Source organism: Haliotis cracherodii, unplaced genomic scaffold, assembly GCF_022045235.1.
Source record: "Haliotis cracherodii isolate W230 unplaced genomic scaffold, xgHalCrac1.p SCAF_17, whole genome shotgun sequence".
NCBI classification, from domain to species: domain Eukaryota; kingdom Metazoa; phylum Mollusca; class Gastropoda; order Lepetellida; family Haliotidae; genus Haliotis; species Haliotis cracherodii.
Genome location: NW_027266272.1, coordinates 16184711 through 16203228, shown reverse-complemented (window position 1 = coordinate 16203228; position 18518 = coordinate 16184711). Strand labels below are relative to the sequence as shown.

Genomic DNA, 18518 nt, shown 5'->3' with positions numbered 1-18518 from the left:
TACTTCTTACATGTCATTGTAAACATATACAGGGGAATGAAAGTAACTCTTTAACATCTTTATTTTTTTCCTATTTTCTCTTGCATTCACCACTCACATATGTTATACAAATAATTCAATTTGATGAACTAGATAAAGCAAAATGGTTGATTGGAAAGGTTTCAGAGTGAGATAATATATAAGGAATCTGATTTATGGATTGCCTACTTTCATATAGACAAGTCATTATGGATATATAGGCAAGAGAACGTATGTTGATTATCATCAATGTTTATACCCTGAATCACCAAGCAGCCATCCATCTGGTTTTTCTTCCTCCAAAGCGCAATATCACGGCAGGGGGACACCAGAAATGGGCTTCACACATTGTACCCATGTCGGTAATCGAACCCGGGTCTTTGGCGTGACGAGCGAACGCTTTAACCACTAGGCTACCCGTCCGCCCCCTCAGCATTCATGAGACATGCGTGTAGACAACGTGCCAGTGTTATTCTCTCTTCACGATCATCATGGAACGTAGGGGTCCTAAGGGAGCAGTACTGGAAATGATCTTCCTTCATTGATTTTGTCTGTAAGTAGTCGGACAGGATTGTTTTTCTCAGCAGGTGCAACACAGGTTATCTTATCAAAATGTTGATCAAGAACTTCTTGGCCAATGTCGAGAGTGAGTGAGTTCAAATTGTACATAATTGCAGCCATATTACGATGAGTACAAGTTTATTATCATACAATTCCTGTCGGTAAAGGACAGTGACACATTAAGGTAAATATTACAGTGTAGACATAAAACATATCTGAGCGATAGTAAAACAAAGAAGTTTTCAGTCAGCTAGTTCTGAATAAGTAAAAGCAGGCTATAGACCACTGGCAACCAAAGCTAGACCACCTAACTTGGAATCAGTGCTTTTGCTTCCTGCATGATTACAAGCATGATATATGCCATCACTTTGGTCACAAAATGTTAACCAATATCAAAAAAAAAATAAGCACAATCAAGGAATTAAAAAACTGGTTGATATTCAATACTTCAATGATAGACTCACGTGCCACTGTCAGGGGTGCAATATTTTACACTACTTTAATCCCCTCAGTGGCACTCCCTCCATACATCTCAGTTGACTATAATATCCAACTATTCTAAAACAATTCAAAATTTATCATCAATAGTATTGCTTTTAAAAAACCGAGAATTACATGAGCACTGATATTATAGAAAAGATCCTTTATAGATGTTGAATGATAATAGTTATTCCTTATGAGAGGGGGCGGTCGGGTAGCCTAGTGGTCAAAGCGTTTGCTCGTCACGCCGAAGACCCGGGTTCGATTCACGACATGGGTACATTGTGTGAAGCCCATTTCTGGTGTTCCCCGCCGTGATATTGCTGGAATATTCCTAAAAGCGGCGTAAAACCATACTCACTCACTCACTCCCCTTATGAGAGAAAAATCTATAGTCAAGCAAAACATGTCTGACTGTGATTCTCTCATCACAAGGGAGGCAAAACGGGGGATCCTCTCCTTTTAATAAATATTCATGAATAAAACGGGTATGGCCAATTCGACATCGTCGCAGTACAACTTCATCACACCTTGATTGACATCCGAAGTAGGTATAACCTAAAGTTTGTTTAATTTGATGAATTTTGTTTATACCTACTTGGGTGTTCCACTTTGTTTGCATCAACTGTCTGATACACACTTTGATGGATGGATTAAAATCAGATTGATGTATCAGAAGTGGAGAGACCGACTTATCAAGAGCTGCTTTAGCAGAAGCATCAACAAAAGACAATGTCAAACTGGCCAGTAGTGAGGTCTTTGTATAATTCTAAAATTGCAAGTATAAATGGATGATTTGACGATATATTTTTAAGTGCTTGAAAACAAGAAGGGGAATTGGAGAAGATAATGAATTGCTTATATTTAGATTGGCGCTGAATGTATTGCAAAGCAATGTGGATAGCCTTGGCTTCGGCAATATAAATAAAACTATTATCATGTGTCCTGGAAGATATGGTTAGGATTTTCGATCCAACGACAGTGGCACTTGAAACATTGCCATCATCCTTGGATCCATCTGTACAGATTGAACGATGACTCATATTTAGTTCGTAATTGTACTCAATCCTTCACCAAACTTGGCACAAAGATAGGTCTAGTGGTGAACTGTGCCTTTTGATAGTTTGGGATTTTTTTTAAAAGATATTTTTTGAGTCTTCATGGCAACGACTTTGACTTAGTAAAAAAAATGGTACAGAGATGTGAACTTTAATGAAGAAGTACCCTTGTCAGTCGTTGATGAGGAAGATGAAATTCATGATTCTGATACTGATGTTGACTGAGCATGAAGAGTGAGAAAGAATACGGATTACTTATGAATACCTGTCTACCTCTTGATATTGGACACTCATGAAGAGCAACCTCCCTGTGGTGAGTGCTGGGTAACGCTAATCGCTCTTCCCCCGTGTGGACCCGGGGTTTTATTTGGTTTGTTTATTGTCTAACGCCGCACCCAGCAATATTCCAGTTATGTGACGGCGGTCTTAAAATAATCGAGTCTGGACTAGACAATCCAGTGATTAATATCATGAGCATCGTTCCACGCAATTGGGATCGATGACATGCATCAACCAAGTCAGCGAGCCTGACCACCCGATCCCGTTAATCGCCTTTTACGACAAGCATAGTCACATTTTACGGCAAACATGGATTGTGCATATGTTTGCTTATTTGTTGTTAAACGCCGCACTCAGCAATAATCCAGTTATAAGACGGTAGTATATATAGTAGAAAATAATCTAGTCTAGACCAGACAATCCAGTGATAAACATCATGAGCATCCATCCATGCAATTTGAATACGATGACATGCATCAAGGAAGTCAGCGAGCCTGACCACCCGCTCCCGCGATTGTAAGTTCTTAAGTAAAGCTTCAGCCCTAAAGATACGCAAGTTTCCCTGAGAGTGGCCTGCCTTGGTCATGTTTAAGCAGACGACGAATTGTCGAAATATGGCCGCATCGGAGACCTCTGACGGCGTCAAACGCGTTCGTCGCAGTAATTTTTGAGCAAGCGAGATCGTTGTCCTTGTTGAGGTGGCTGTGGCTTCACCACACGACACTGAATTCTTCATTCAGCTCTACCGTCACCAATAATCTGAAAGGTAGCATATGTCTTTATTATCTGATAGAATAATAAGTCAACTAGGTGCCCCAACAAGCACCATACCTTTGAAATAATGAATATGTTCGATTCAATATTAAATTCCCACACCGGCTATCATTTACAGGAGCAATGCGAATACAGCTAGAAGCGGATCAGCAACAGATGTTCGGAAGATTTGGTTTGTTGTTTAACGCCGCACTCAGCAATATTCCAGCTGTAGGACGGCGGTCTGTAAATAATCGAGTCTGTACCAGACAATCAAGTGATTGATATCATGAGCCTCGAACCACGCATCAACCAAGTCAGCGAGCCTCTCCTCCCGATCCCGTTAGTCACCTTTTACGTCAAGCATAGGTTGCTGAAGACCTATTCTACCCCGGAATCTTCACGGGTCTGTTCGGGAGAAGTGGAATGACATCAGTGTTCGGAAGAAGTAAGTCAAACAAAAGTACCTAACATAAAACTTTGGCTAACTACTCTAGATTCTATGTATGTTCCCCTGTATTAGTTCATATTCAAGTATATTTTGCTTGATTTTGTAGACTTTGCAGTCGCAGGGATTCACATTATCAAAGCGTAAATCTGAAAGATCTCTTTTCCCGTGTCAGCGGGCATCTCACTATCGGCTATTTGAAAGAAATTGGTCTATAAAATAAATTTTAAATATGGTGGTGAATTATTAAATGCTTGTTTTTAAATTTGGTGTGATGCTATTATCAACTGACATAATAGAAGGCTCTATCCAGGAGGTTAACGGAGCGTAAAAATATTGTCCCCCCTGTGTGACAAATAATCCTATCATAATCGATGTTACTATCATCAACCAGTGTTTTTAAGCCAACTCAGATCATTGCTGACAATTTTTAATATTGGCTAATATTATACACAACCACCAGTAGCTAAAGTGATGACGTAAATCCTACGGTAAGTGCCCATGATCCCCAGCGAGGTGGCCTAGCTTTGGTTACTGGTGGCCTATAGCCCGTGTTTTAAACTGTATTATATTGTTATGCTCCAATATGTTTCATTAATTGTTTTTAGATATTACATTGCATAGATGACTCAAGGCACAGCTGTCGTCTGCTTGTTAACTTTCATGATGTAAATGACACGTGATGTGATCGCCAAAATTTAAAACTATGGAAACACTAAGGTCATTTGTTATTGAAAACGTTATGCTTCTGGACAACTTCTGTATCTGGAGTTTTGGTGATAAATTATAAACCTTTATTTTTTCAGGTTTTGACCAATGGTGAACCAACTAGAAGAGGCCAATATAGGCAATATTTGTCTGCAGACCTAGACAAGGCATATAATGCTGTTTTAGATGGAATGGCAATTAGGAAAGCTGCCACTACCTTTGCTGTTCCATTTGCTACACTGCATGACAGGATTTGTGGGAAAGTTTCTATTGAACGTAGTACCACTGGTAGAGAACCCCTTTAGTCCATGGAAGAAGAACAGGGACTTGTTTCACATATTGAAGCCATTGCAAATTTTGGGTATGGCTATACAAGGGCTGAAGTTAATACTATTACCACAGACCTAGCAATATATGTTGGAAAGAATTACTATAATGAGCTTGGACACATCATGGATAAGTACAACCTGTAGACATGCCCTCATTGCGTTTATAATGTTGATGAAAAGGGACTTGTGGAGCATCATACCCCACCATCAGTTGTTGCATCGAGTCAGAGTACTCCAGCTGCAGTGACAACATCAAGACCAAGTACAACTGTTATAGGTTGCGGCAATGCGTCTAGTAGTTCTATACCACCGTATTTGGTATTCAAGGGCAAAAGGATGCGGGAAGAACTCCTTTCAGGTTGGTTTGTTTGTTGTTTGTTTAACGCCGCACTCAGCAATATTCCAGCTATATGACGACGGTCAGTAAATAATTGAGTCTGGACCAGACAATCCAGTGATTGATATCATGAGCATCGATCCACGCAATTTGGACCGATGACATGTATCAACCAAGTCAGCGAGCCTGACCACCCGATCCCGTTAGTCGCCTAAACTTCACGGTTCAACGCGCATCAGGACGATAGTTTTGATAAGTATGATAGTGATGTGACAAGTGATGACGAACTCTGCTGCAAAATTTAATGTAACAAATTTGTACCTGATGAGGATCAAGCTAATGTCTCACTGATCATTACAACCTGGGCACGATGTACCCACCCTAGATGTCAGCACTGGACAAATTTACGTTTCTGCACGCCAGTTCGTGTAGTACATCGATAATCAGAGTTTTGGTGCCCTTGTCATGATGAGCCTGATATAGCTGGAATATTGCTGAGTGCGGCGTTAAACAACAAACCAACCATTATCATATTCCAGGGAAGAAGATTGTGAAGCGACCCACGCAACATGCGGACCAAGTCCTTACAATTGTTGATCTGGATACCAACAAGTTATCTGCAATAAGGGAGCTTGTTTCAATCCAGCAACACAAGTATGAGATGGAGAGAGTTGGTTGTTTTTTACCGCCGCACTCAGCAATATATGACGGCGGTCTGTAAATAATCGAGTCTGGACCAGACAATCCAGTGATTAATTTCATGATCATCGATCCTTGCATTTGGGATACGATGACATGCATCAACCAAGTCAGCGAACCTGACCACCCGATCCCGTTAGTCACCTTCTACGGCAAGCATGGGTTGCTGAAGACCTATTCTACCCCGGAATCTTCGAGGGTCGAGATGGAGAGAGAGAGAGGTTGGCTTTGGTGAGAGAAAGGCTACAGATTAATTCTTGGAAAAACGTAGATAAGCTCTGGAGGAGAGAAGATTTGGAAGTTTATCTTTTGATTTTTTTCCTGACACTACTCAAATCCCCTCCAATTGTGTTTCCCCAATTATCAAACTTCACTAGAAACCTTCTTTTATCCACATCTTGAATGTGTCTAAAATGTTCATATCCTTTTAGATTCTGGTATTATACATTTAAACATAAGTAAAGTAAAATATATATATTTAAAAATTTAGGTTATTTATGTTTAAACGAAACTGACAAAATATGGAATATTATTTAAGATATAAGTTTTAATGTTTTTCACATGCATTATTCCAAGGGAGATAATCTGAAAAAACAAAAGGTAAAGCGGTGCAGCATGCAGTTTTGATACTTGGTCCATTTTGATGAGTATTTAGCAGATGTGTACATCTGTGATGTTATTTAAGTGGGTGAGTGAGTGAGTTAATATTTAACGTCACATCGGCAATATTGCAGCCATATCGTGACGAGACAAAAATTGACTTTAATAATATATATGTAAACTGTAAAATTCTGTCGACGAAGGACAGTAAAAGATGTTATTTAAACTAAAATAGCCTCTACTATTGATTGTGACAACAATTCGTGATGTTTAAATAAGATTGGAAAGTAATATGCCACTAGACACTGATGTCATGAAACCAACAATTCACATCATAAAATGTTAACCAAAATAGTGTGTGGGGGGAGAGGAGACAACATGATATGATAACAATGCAATAACTGGAGGCTGGGTACAAACCTTTCTGATTACATGTACACTTGCATTTTACTTGTACTTCTTCAGTTCAAAGAAATACCCATGAAGATTCCGGGGTAGAATAGGTCTTCAGCAACCCATGCTTGCCGTAAAAGGTGACTAAGCTTGTCGTAAAAGGCGACTAACGGGATCGGGTGGTCAGGCTCGCTGACTTGGTTGATGCATGTCATCGATCCCAATTGCGTGGATCGATGCTCATGGTATTAATCACTGGATTGTCTGGTCCAGACTCGATTATTTACAGACCGCTGTCATATAGCTGGAATATTGCTGAGTGCGGCGTTAAACAACAAACAAACAAACTAAGATGTCAATTGCTCACATACATTGATGTCATATCAGTAGTATTGTAATAGTGTTAGACAATCCATTTATACAATAATGCATGGACAGTGTACATATATTAAAATAAAAGATCTGTTAAATTATGAAAGAAAATTGTACAAGTACACACAGTTTGAAATTCAAATGTTTTTATCAGTTGTATTAAATCATTTACATCCAAAATAGGAACTTATTCTTGTCATTATTGTTATGTTCTTAAGAATTATGAATCAGAGAGAGTTCATGAGTTTGAGAAATAATGACTATTAGCTGTGTTCTGGCTTGATGTCCATCTTGAACATTCCCTGATAGATGACGTGGGCTTCCTGATCTTCTTCTAGCAGTTGTGGCAATGACACTTTCTGTTCCATGCAGAAATTATGCAACGTAAATGCAGCCATAATCGCTTTACAGTTCTTGCTGGTTGAAAATGGAAGGCACCACGTAGATTTGTTAAGACACCTGTAAAACATAAAAACCAGTAGAATAGTAGTTGTGTTTCTGAATTACTTGAAATTAATTTATTTTTTATGAAATGAACAGACATCATACTGAAAAAACTACATATGAATATTCAACTTCATTATCAATCAATTTAAAATCATTGAAACATTACAATAATCAAAAGTATAAATGAACTGCATATTAAATTCAATTTATGAGTATTTTTGCAACCTGATCCTAGAACTCCAAATGTCCTCTCAATAGTGTTCGGCAGTGTGAAGAGTTGTAACGCTCTTCAAGTCTTGGTTTGGGGTCAAGTATATAGGTGTCAGGAGCCATTGTCTGCATCCATAACTGTAACATTATCCAAACACTAGTTGATGTAAGTTGAACTACATTTCAAAATCACTGTTTCAATCAACTGAAGATATTGTGATGTATGTTAAAGCGTTTTTTAAGTTCAGACTCATTTCAATAACATATTTATAAATAAAATATTTTCAATTCATTCAAATAACGTTTATAAATGAAACCTCACAATTGTATGAGATACCAAAAATAGTATTGCTAATATTTACCCAGTTTCCAAGAAGAAATCCATCCGGGCAATTCCCATTAAACTGGTCTCGAATGGTTTTTGGTTTGGTTTTGTTGTTTTACGCCGCACTCAGCAATATTCCAGCTATATAACGACGGTCTGTATAAAATAATCGAGTCTGGACCAAACAATCCAGTGATTGATATCATGAGCATCGATCCACGCAATTGGGATCGATGACCTGCATCAACCAAGTCAGCGAGCCTGACCACCCGATCCCTTTAGTCGCCTATTACGACAAGCATGGGTTGCTGAAGACCTATTCTACCCCGGTTCTTCTCGAATGGAGCTGTTGGTTAGAATTGATGCATCATGGGCTGAGCCTGGCTATTTTGCAACAACATTAAATCTGAAAATAGTAAGAACAAACCCAGATGAAGTTTTCAACGAACAGACATTATGAAGGTTGTCATGGACAAGAAGTTACAATTTCTTTTTATTCGACCCGTGAAGATCCGCGGAAGAATAGGTCTTCAGCAACCCATGCTTGCCGTAAAGGGCGACCAACGGGATCGGATGGTCAGGCTCGCTGAGTGGATCGATGCTCATGATGTTAATCACTGGAATGTCTGGTCCAGACTCGATTATTTACAGCCTGCCGTCATACAGCTGGAATATTGCTGAGTGCGGCGTAAAGCAACAAACCAACCAACCAAATCATGAAATTTAAGTGTTTGACAATGATCTCATTTTGCTTTTAGGACATGGGCAGTCTGATGCACTACAAGATACCAACAGACATGTAGTGCAGATGAATATAAGCTTAATATATCACAACTTATTTCATTAATTAGATTAAGTAAATTAATGTGATAAGCTTTCACTGTTGTTTTTCAACAATATTGTCTGAAGAAATAAAATATTCATACTGAAGTTGTTCTTATTTGTCCTCGGGCGGTTGGGTAGCCTTGAGGTTGAAGCACTCGCTTGTCATCGCTTCATCAAATATATTAAATAAAGTTTCCATACATGAATCGGGCGAGTGTTTCAGGAGGTGATAGTGGATGTTGTCTGCTCCTGCTGCAGTGTCATGAGATTGTCCTAGGGCAGTATATAATTCATGGAGTGAAAATGTTTTGTTATAGTCCTCACCATTATCAGAGTTAAAATTTACTGTTTTCTTTTCCTGCTGTTTTTGAAACCTCTGGAATTGAGGATTATAGTTTGATGATGAGGAATAATTTGCCAAAGAGTCACAAAGTTTGTTGCCTATTCCAGATTTAGTAGTTAAAAGTGTATTACCATCTTTAAGATGGTGAACTCCAGATTTTGACCCTTTTCCCTGAATCTTTTAAATCATGTTCCACACCTTGGACATAGGTGTACGGGAATTAATTTTTGAAACATAGTTCCTCCATGATTGACGTTTATTCTGTTTAAACGTACGTCTCGCTTTAGCGCCCGTGATTTTAACGTTATTCAAATTGTGGACGGTAGGATGTCGTCAGAAATATTTTTCAGCTTTCTTCCTATTTTTCCTAGCTTGTTTACAAGTATTATCGAACCATGGTTTACGTATATGGGGGTTGGCAGAGGGCTTAGGAATGCTTTCGTCTCCAATATCATTTAATTTATCTGAAAAAAAGTTGTATAGGCTCAGGAACATTCCTGAAACTTTCAGGTTTTAGTTTTTCAGAACATAGTGTTTGGAATAAAGACCAATCGGCCTTAGTAAAGTTCCACCTTGAAGGTGGTTCGTCAGACGGATTTATAGTTGTTGGGAAATGGTCACTTCGACAAAGGTCATCATGGACCAACCATTCGAATTCATTTAAAATATTTGAATCTTTCCCTTTTTATTTATGTCAGTACTCCCCCATAGTGGATTATGACCGTTTAAATCGCCCATGATGATACAGGGCTTCGGGAGCTGATCGTACAAAGTCTGAAGATCTGATTGACGGATAGTTGAGGAAGGTGGAAGATACAATGAACATAATGTAAACACTATGTTCAAAGTAATTAACACGGACAGCAACGGCTTGTAGCGTAGTATTGAGTGGAACAGGGCTATGGATAGTGCCCTGCTTCACCAGGATAGAGGCACCTCCTGTAGCTTTATCACCAGGTGGGGAAAACGAGTGGCAAGAACTGTACTGACGGATATCAAATAGGTCTGTGTTTTTTGGATATGTTTCTTGGAGGCAAAAAGCTGACGGTTTAAAAACTTGAATTAAAAGTTGTATTTCATTAAAATTCTTCTTAAGACCTCTGCAATTCCATTGTATTATATTTTGTGGATTCATGGTGGTGCTTCCACGAGAGAAATGTCACGCGAACGTGAGGAAGACTTTGTGGTACTCCTATCGGTATCATGTGGAGATGGAGTTACCTCCATGTCCAGAGGCCGAAGGGGTTATGGACCTCTACTGGGACCTCTAAAGGAGAGGTGGCCTTTGGTGTCTGAAGCTGTTCCCTCAGCTGCTTCTTTTTCAATAATTTCTTTTCCCTGTTTGACAGTTTAACTGATTCTGATGTTGCTTTAGGAGTCTGAGACTCAACATTTTTACAGTTTTTTGTTTAGGAGGGGTCACAGACGTAGGTGTCACAGCTGGTTTAACCAGTGAAGCAGTAGGAAGTGGCTGAACAGACTTGACCCATGTCAGGTCAGTCTGGCAGTCGATAGAGGCAGTGGTGACAGGAGGACGAGAGACAGCAGCAGAGTAAGAGATAGAAGAAGTGGTTGCAGTAGAACCTGCAACCATCTTCTTAGCTTCATAGTAGGAGAGGTTTTGCTCAGTCTTGATTTTTCTGATCTGTAATTCATGTTGCCAGACAGGGCAGGATTTGGAAGATGCCATATGGTTCCCACCACAGTTTGTGAGTGTATAACAAACCAATATATCCACATTATATTATTTAAGAAAATAACAAAACATTGGTATTATTACCATTTAAATAGCATTCAAGCATCTAGAATGATACTATATGAACATACGATTACTTCAAAATCTACAAATTGATTGATCGAAGATTCAAAAGGCGACAGAATAGGTCAAACATCCAAGAGATTGAGCTTGTTGTAATGTCTGTGGTCAGGTAAATACAAACATACATTATCAAAAATGTTGATACTTTTCAAGACATATACATGTATGTCTTCCTAGAACTGAATTGCAATTGAGAAAATATTAGCTGAACTTACTAGACCTAACAAAAGAATTTCATTTGACTCTTCAGACAACTGGCTCAAGTCACAAACTGCTGCGTTCTCAAAGCACCCGTGAAGATTGCGGGATAGAATTATAGGTCTTCAGCAACCCATGCTTGCCGTAAAAGGCGACTATGCTTGTCGTAATAGGCGACTAACGGGATCGGGTGGTCAGGCTCGCTGGAATATTGCTGAGTGCGGCGTTAAACAACAAACCAACCAACCAACCAACCAACTCGAAGCAACATATTTCCCAACATGATAATGACAAATAAAATGTACAGTTTTAGCAGAAATTGATGCTGATGAACCATTAGCATGTGACAATTGATCATGACATCAAGTGAATGTTTTGACTTTGAAAACCATTTCTGGATAATATCCCTAAATCCCACCTAATTATGTCTAATGACATTCAACATACGGTAATGCAATATTATCAAATATTGTTTAAACATAATTCGATTTGTTCAAAATGTAATCCCCAATCAAACAATTGCATCAACACGATCAATAACGGGACTTATTATGACCGATATGAACATTTTACCACAATATCTGCTGCATATATTCCCTGCACAGTACATTCTAAATATGCTATACTGTAGATTTAAATAACATTCATCATGAAATGTATCATTTCTCCACATAAAATATTAACAATTTGTATTTATCTGACTGTCGGAAATAAGGGCCATTTCAATGTTAATGGAAAGTGTATTTTATTTGTTTTCATAATGTTGCCAAAAGTCTCATATTACATTAAGTACTGTCAACAACAAACCCATTAAGTAAAATACTACCGCATCAAAGCCACATGACAGCATCTTGCTTATAATATGCTTGTACATTCAGTGAGTGAGTTGGGTTTAACGCCGCTTTTAACAGTATTCCAGTTATATCACGGCGTGAAAGCCGAAGTGATGCCTGTCTCAGACGTTTACCAGTTCGGTGAAACCGACGAGCACGGTTTTGTATGGTTAAACCAAACAATTGGTTAGTTAACAGTTTACCTTTAGCCTGCTGAATTGTTTCCACAATTAGCCCTGCCTGCTGGATGAATTTTAGCATATGGCGCTGTAAAGAGGATGGGTGATTTCAAACGGTCAGTGCTTCATTAAACAAGGGCCAACTAAAGAAATATTTCGCACATTTATTCCTGATAGAAGAATACACATTAATATATAAAATATCCTGATGTTTACAATCATACCAAGATTAAGACCAAAGCGAACACAAAATTTGTAAAACTTCTTGAACTTACACTGCAAACACGAAAACGTCGTTTTTTTCCGTATATGGTCATTGGACGGAAAAACGACGTTATTTGGACGTTTTCAAACCATCGTTTTTCCGTCCAAATAACGTCGTTATTTGACATCGGAATTTACTGGGAGAGAACGATAGCGTTAAGCTCCTCCCTTTCTTGATTGACATTGTCAATCAAGCAACAGCGTCTACCGCTATTTCTACTTCTCAGTTTTCATTGGTCAGTCCCCGCGTGTTAGATTACAGGCCCGCGTTTGACGCTGCACTCGAAGCGCTTAGCGGAAGTACTGAAATCAATCGTTCTGCGCATGCGGATTACTTAATGCCATGACCAAATTTTCCGTTCTGTGCATGCGCGATTTAGCGTATTGTTTCCTAGAATTAATGTCACCACTATTTTTACAATGGTTCATAAACACAGTCACGTGAAGGTTCGGAATCGTAACGAGTAACTCCATTTAAATTGAAGAGTATCCCCAGTGATATGGGAGATTCCAAGATGAAACTATTCTATGGCTATTTAGGCTGCCACCCAAACCGATCTAAACGGGACCCGATAGCTTATTGTATGCTATATAGTCATATGGAAGTGGACAAGAACTATACATTGTATTCCGGCCGAATGTTCTTGCATTTACTTATAAGTCAGGAAAATGGACTTAAAAGGGGAGTTGTTGAATGTAATTTTTTTAATTATTAAATGTTGCCTATACACTAATCTGGACGAACTTCTCATTGTTCTGTTTATGTCATCCTATATACAATTAGTATGTTACCGTTCTAAAGTCATCCTCTCACATAACATTATATTGTTCATAGTATCAAAGTTTAATCAACAATATCAAGAGCAGCGATTTAAACCACTGAAACACCCAAACACAAGGCTGTTATCAAGCGCTAGTGCAGACGTGATGCATCGTAGAACTGTATCGTGATGTCTTCAGAAATACAATTATACTACGAAATAGTACGGCTAACGCGTGACTCACCGGTGTAACAAAGACAATATCGCTAATACAGATATAACGTATTTGAATGTTAATACTAAAGACAAACAATCATTATTTTTGCAGTGACGATATAACACGTATACACGTTTATTGTTAACTTTCATCAGTTTAGCTCTTCATTTTAATAACTTTGTTTTCACATATATATGTAGCAATACCCGACAAGCATGTCATACATAATTATGGGGCAGTTTTCAATCTTGCACTGACTTACTCTGATGTTAATGAGCGAAGTTTACTGGCTTGTGTCTAAAACCCCGTTTTTCTGGTAATCCTATTATTACTTAGCTTATTTCTATCTAATGACACCCTGTACTCTGGATCATGGCTCCGTGACTATCCATAACAATTAAGATGAACATTCAGTTCAAGTAAATGAATGAGTTTGTTTTGACGCTACAGTCAGTCAAAAAAACCAATGCTGTGAGGTTTGATAACACACTTCCACCAGGTCGAACATCGTGGATCCTCATTTTCTGCCTAAAGAGAATCATAGTTCATATGCTAATCCATCTGCGAATACCCTCCCACTCAAGATGACCTTACTTGTTGCTGAATCTATCATCTATCCCCCCAATCTCACCCCCACCCCCCCACCCCGCACGCACGCACACACGCACACACGCACACGCACACACACACACACACACACACACACACACACACACACACACACACACAAACAACTGACCTAAATAACCTGGACAGGAAATACTGCTGATAGCCTCTGGTCAACTCAGCCGCGCCACCGCAGAATGTCCGTCCAACTCTGCAGGGGGCATTCTCAGTGGCTTCAAACGCGCTGAAATGTTTTCGCCTTGCATCCACGATGGTGGACAAGTGAAATCGTATGAAATTTGGCTATTTTAGGTCTTATCTCTTTTTTGATTACCCAATAAAGTCAATTCATAGTTACACGGTTGTGAAGCTTACAACTTCATAAGACTTATTCATCTCATTCCAAAAAAGCTACTCGCGCTCACATAAAGTTGTAGTTATTATGTCACTGTTTTATTTCTTTAAAAATATATTACATGTTCAACAATAACAATTAAGATGAACATTCAATTTCCGATATTAGTAAATGAATAAGACATTAGTGTGTGTTTTACGCCACAATCAGTCAAAGACCAACGTTGTCCGGTCTGATGACAAACAATCTACCAGGTAGCACATTGTGTACACCCTATCCCCATTGAAGTCTCCACTGTGTGTATTCCTGGGGACGAAAAGGTCCCATGTACCTAGGAATTTCATCAATACATTCATGCGCGGCATTCTCTGCCTAAAGAAGATCATATAGTTAACATGCTAATCCAACTCGAACTACCATCCCGCTCAAGATGAATGTTTTATGTAACATCCAACAGGCCCACATTTACGCACGCACGCACGCACGCACGCGCACACACATATTTGGATTTACCAATCCCTGAATTGAGAAGACGTGCGTTACGAAGCTCCTCCAAGTCATCATCAATATCCCTATATGTCTGTGATATCATTACCAATCCAAAGCCGAATATACATTTATTGTGTTTTCTTGACAACAAATGTTATAATTGGGATAACACTTTCTGAGTAAAGTACAGATTCTCGTACTTTCTTTGGTTGAGTCCCGTCCGGGATTTGAACCTTAACTTATGAATGATTGGTAATGGGAAATGGACAATGGGCAAACGGGAGGCGGGGTAATCAGCGCCATGCCAGTTATCTGTTGGCTTCCCTTGTTGCGTTCCCATCTTTGATATCTTTTTAGTTTTGTTGTTCTTACAGGTATAAATATATGTTCTCTGCCTCATAGCATTTAATAATATGCACCTGATGAAGGAGAAAGTATATATTCCGAAACGCAGTGTTCCTCCGTTGACATCCATAAATATTTTTCCTTGTGTGTATCAGTTCTTAATGCCCTTCAAAGACTCAATCTAGCTTTGTTTTTAAATGTGGTGATATTTGCGTAGAATATAATAATTATGGTCATGCCTATATACATTTGGGTCTTTGTCTACATAAGCATTTAGACATACAATTTAAAGCTAAGGACATTGCTAATTCTGCAGGCATGAAGTACACGCCATAGCAAGCTGTGATCTTTATTCATACTTTAAATATTCGTAATGGAGATCTGTAACTGAAGTTTACCGTAATCTTCCGCAACTCTCACCTCCTGACCAGTTGAACGTCTTAGTGCATTCAGATGCCATTGTAAAATTCCAGGCTGCCCCTCTTTCTGTGATGTTTTGACGGATGAAATCTATTGCGTTATAATAATCTCTGTTTGCTGATATATAATATGTACATGTTGTAAAATATTTACGATATTTTAAACGTGTAATTCGATGCATATGCAATGCAGTGTGAACATAAGTGCGGATGCACGAAGGCGGTTATAGTCATAGTTATACTGCGATGGATGTAGGGGAATGGTAGGGGGGTGTATGTATGTATGAAAGCACGAATACCGATACATGAGGGCGGATATAGTTATAGTTCGATGGATGTTGGGGAATGGTGGGAGGATGGATTATGTATGAAAGCATGCGCATGGATCCATGATAGCTGACGTAGACATAATGGTGGGTAAAGAAGAATGTGATATGTGTGTGTGTGTGTGTGTGTGTGTGTGTGTGTGTGTGTGTGTGTGTGTGTGTGTGTGTGTGTGTGTGTGTGTGTGTGTGTGTGTGTGCGTGCGTGCATGCGTTGTGATACGAGGGTTGGCGAACATGTTGTCAGATGATTGTGTGAGTAAGTTAAGTGGTTGAGGATGTGGCGGGTATGAGTATTCGTACATGCAGACTTGGGGTTAGGGGACTGGGTGTGCATGTACTGAGGTCTTTTGTTTCACTCACTTATAGTGTTTTCTTTCACTCAAATACTGTTTTACGCATTTTAATGACTGAAACTGTAGTGATTCAAAGGTCATACTGGCCGGGCATTCAACATATCTACCCCAACTACATACGTAGCCATTTTTATGGTGTACAATTCTTCTTCTACCTCTCTCACACACACACACACAAACACACACACACACACACACACACACACACACACACATAACACACACACACACACACACACACACACACACACACACACACACACACACACACACACACACGCGCATTAATTGTTTTATTAAATGTATCTTCGAGAGTCAGTAAGAAACTAGAAATAACTGCCTTTGTTCTGTAAACCTCACCAAGTTTCAGCTTTCGCCTCTTCCTTTGTGGACTGAGGTTTCACATTTGTAAAATGATCTCTCTTATCTGTCTGTACCATCAACTTAACTGCCCTCGCCCCCTGCAGTTTTCCCGTCCCATATTGCCAAGCAGGTGACCCACAAGGAGGAATACCGCCCTCCCTCAGTCCAGTGATACTGTTCCTAACACAATATGTTGGGGATACGTAGCCTTGCTGTGGGCAAACATTTTGTAACAATTTGGCAAACTTTGATATGTAAACAGCAAATATTATTCAGTTTTATTTCAACAAAAACGGAAAAAAATCGGATCCTACTTATTTTGTGGATACCATAACAATAAATCAAGCCAATAGATCGTTTGAGCTGGCATGAATATAAAAAATAATTAGCAAGTCGATAGTCATAATTCCCTCTGTTGGTCCCACTTGAAATGTTCTTCACGAATAGAATAGATGGCTGATAGACGTTCGACCGAATAATATCATTTGCTAACTTCAACTGTTCATCTAATTTCCATGAATGTATGTTACATTGTTCATATGTTCATGGGCTTCTACACTGAATGTATAATGTGGAGGACTACTTCGCTTGAGGATAAGTAACATAAATAATGATGATAATTATGATAGTATTGTCATTATTATTCCTTCAGATTATTAAAAAAAAAGTTATTATGTTTTCATAGAGAGAAAGAGGTATGGAGATTGTGAGATTATTTTTAGCATCGGAATTGTTAACATAATTCTTAAAGATATTATGTTTTGTTTGTTGTTAAATGCTGCACTCAGCAACGTAAGGATAATAAAACATTACATTTAGTTTCAGTTGTATTTTTATATTTGTATCATTTTGCAAATGTTACAGAGACCTGATAAGAGATATATAATAATGTATAGTCGCTATTCTTAAAGTAAGAATATGTTAGATTTATCAACCAGAAATATTGCAAACAAGAGGATAATCATATTTCATGACACTATTCAACGTCGAAGTCAACGATATTTGTGTATGTTATTGCTACATGACACGGATACGTCATGATAAAGCAATTAGAAATTGGCATTTGATGATATAAGATAGCTACGCGATAAATCACAAAGAACAAAGAAGGAAGCGATATTTATTTCACGATAAAAATTGTTCTATCATGACGTCATTTATAGAGATTCGAACATGCACTCGCAACTTGAAAAGTAAAATTTGTAAATTTGACCTTATTTTTGAGAGGTATGTGTCTAGTGAGTTGTTCCCAATAAATGTTGCTGGAGAATCCGAAAGTGAGAGTGATATGACAATCGGTAGCGCCAACTGCACCATTGCGACAACATCAGGAGCATGTTTCATGATTCACCATAATAAATGATGACATTGGATGCTCGCAAAAACGCGAGCTCATTCCGATCCACTAGTGGCACCCGCCACAAACACATCCAAAGGCAAGCCAATTGTTCACCCGAAAAGGCAGAGAATTGCATCTGACATCATTTTTGTCATTGATACGTCAAACCTGGAAATGCCGTCTACAAAGCCCAAGCCAGGACCCAAATCCTTCAAACCGGGCCAAAGTTTAATTAATTACATACATTTCCCCCTAACCTTAAATAATCTCTACTAGTTCTGAAGTAAATCGTATTTACCCGTATGAATCGTCTTATGTTATTTATTGCCGATAAACAGAATATGCACACTTTCTGAAAGTACTGTGTGATAAGTCACGCACCAAACCTATACTCTCGATATACATGCTGCTCTTACTTAAAAAAGAATAACAAGGGTTAACAGGATACGTATATTAAAGTACCATGC

At 38.7% G+C, this 18518-nt stretch overlaps 1 pseudogene; it reads left to right on the top strand.

Moving 5' to 3' along the window:
* The first annotated feature begins 2409 nt into the window (after positions 1-2409).
* Positions 2410-7373, top strand: LOC139464644 (uncharacterized; annotated as a pseudogene).
* Positions 7374-18518: the final 11145 nt, after the last annotated feature.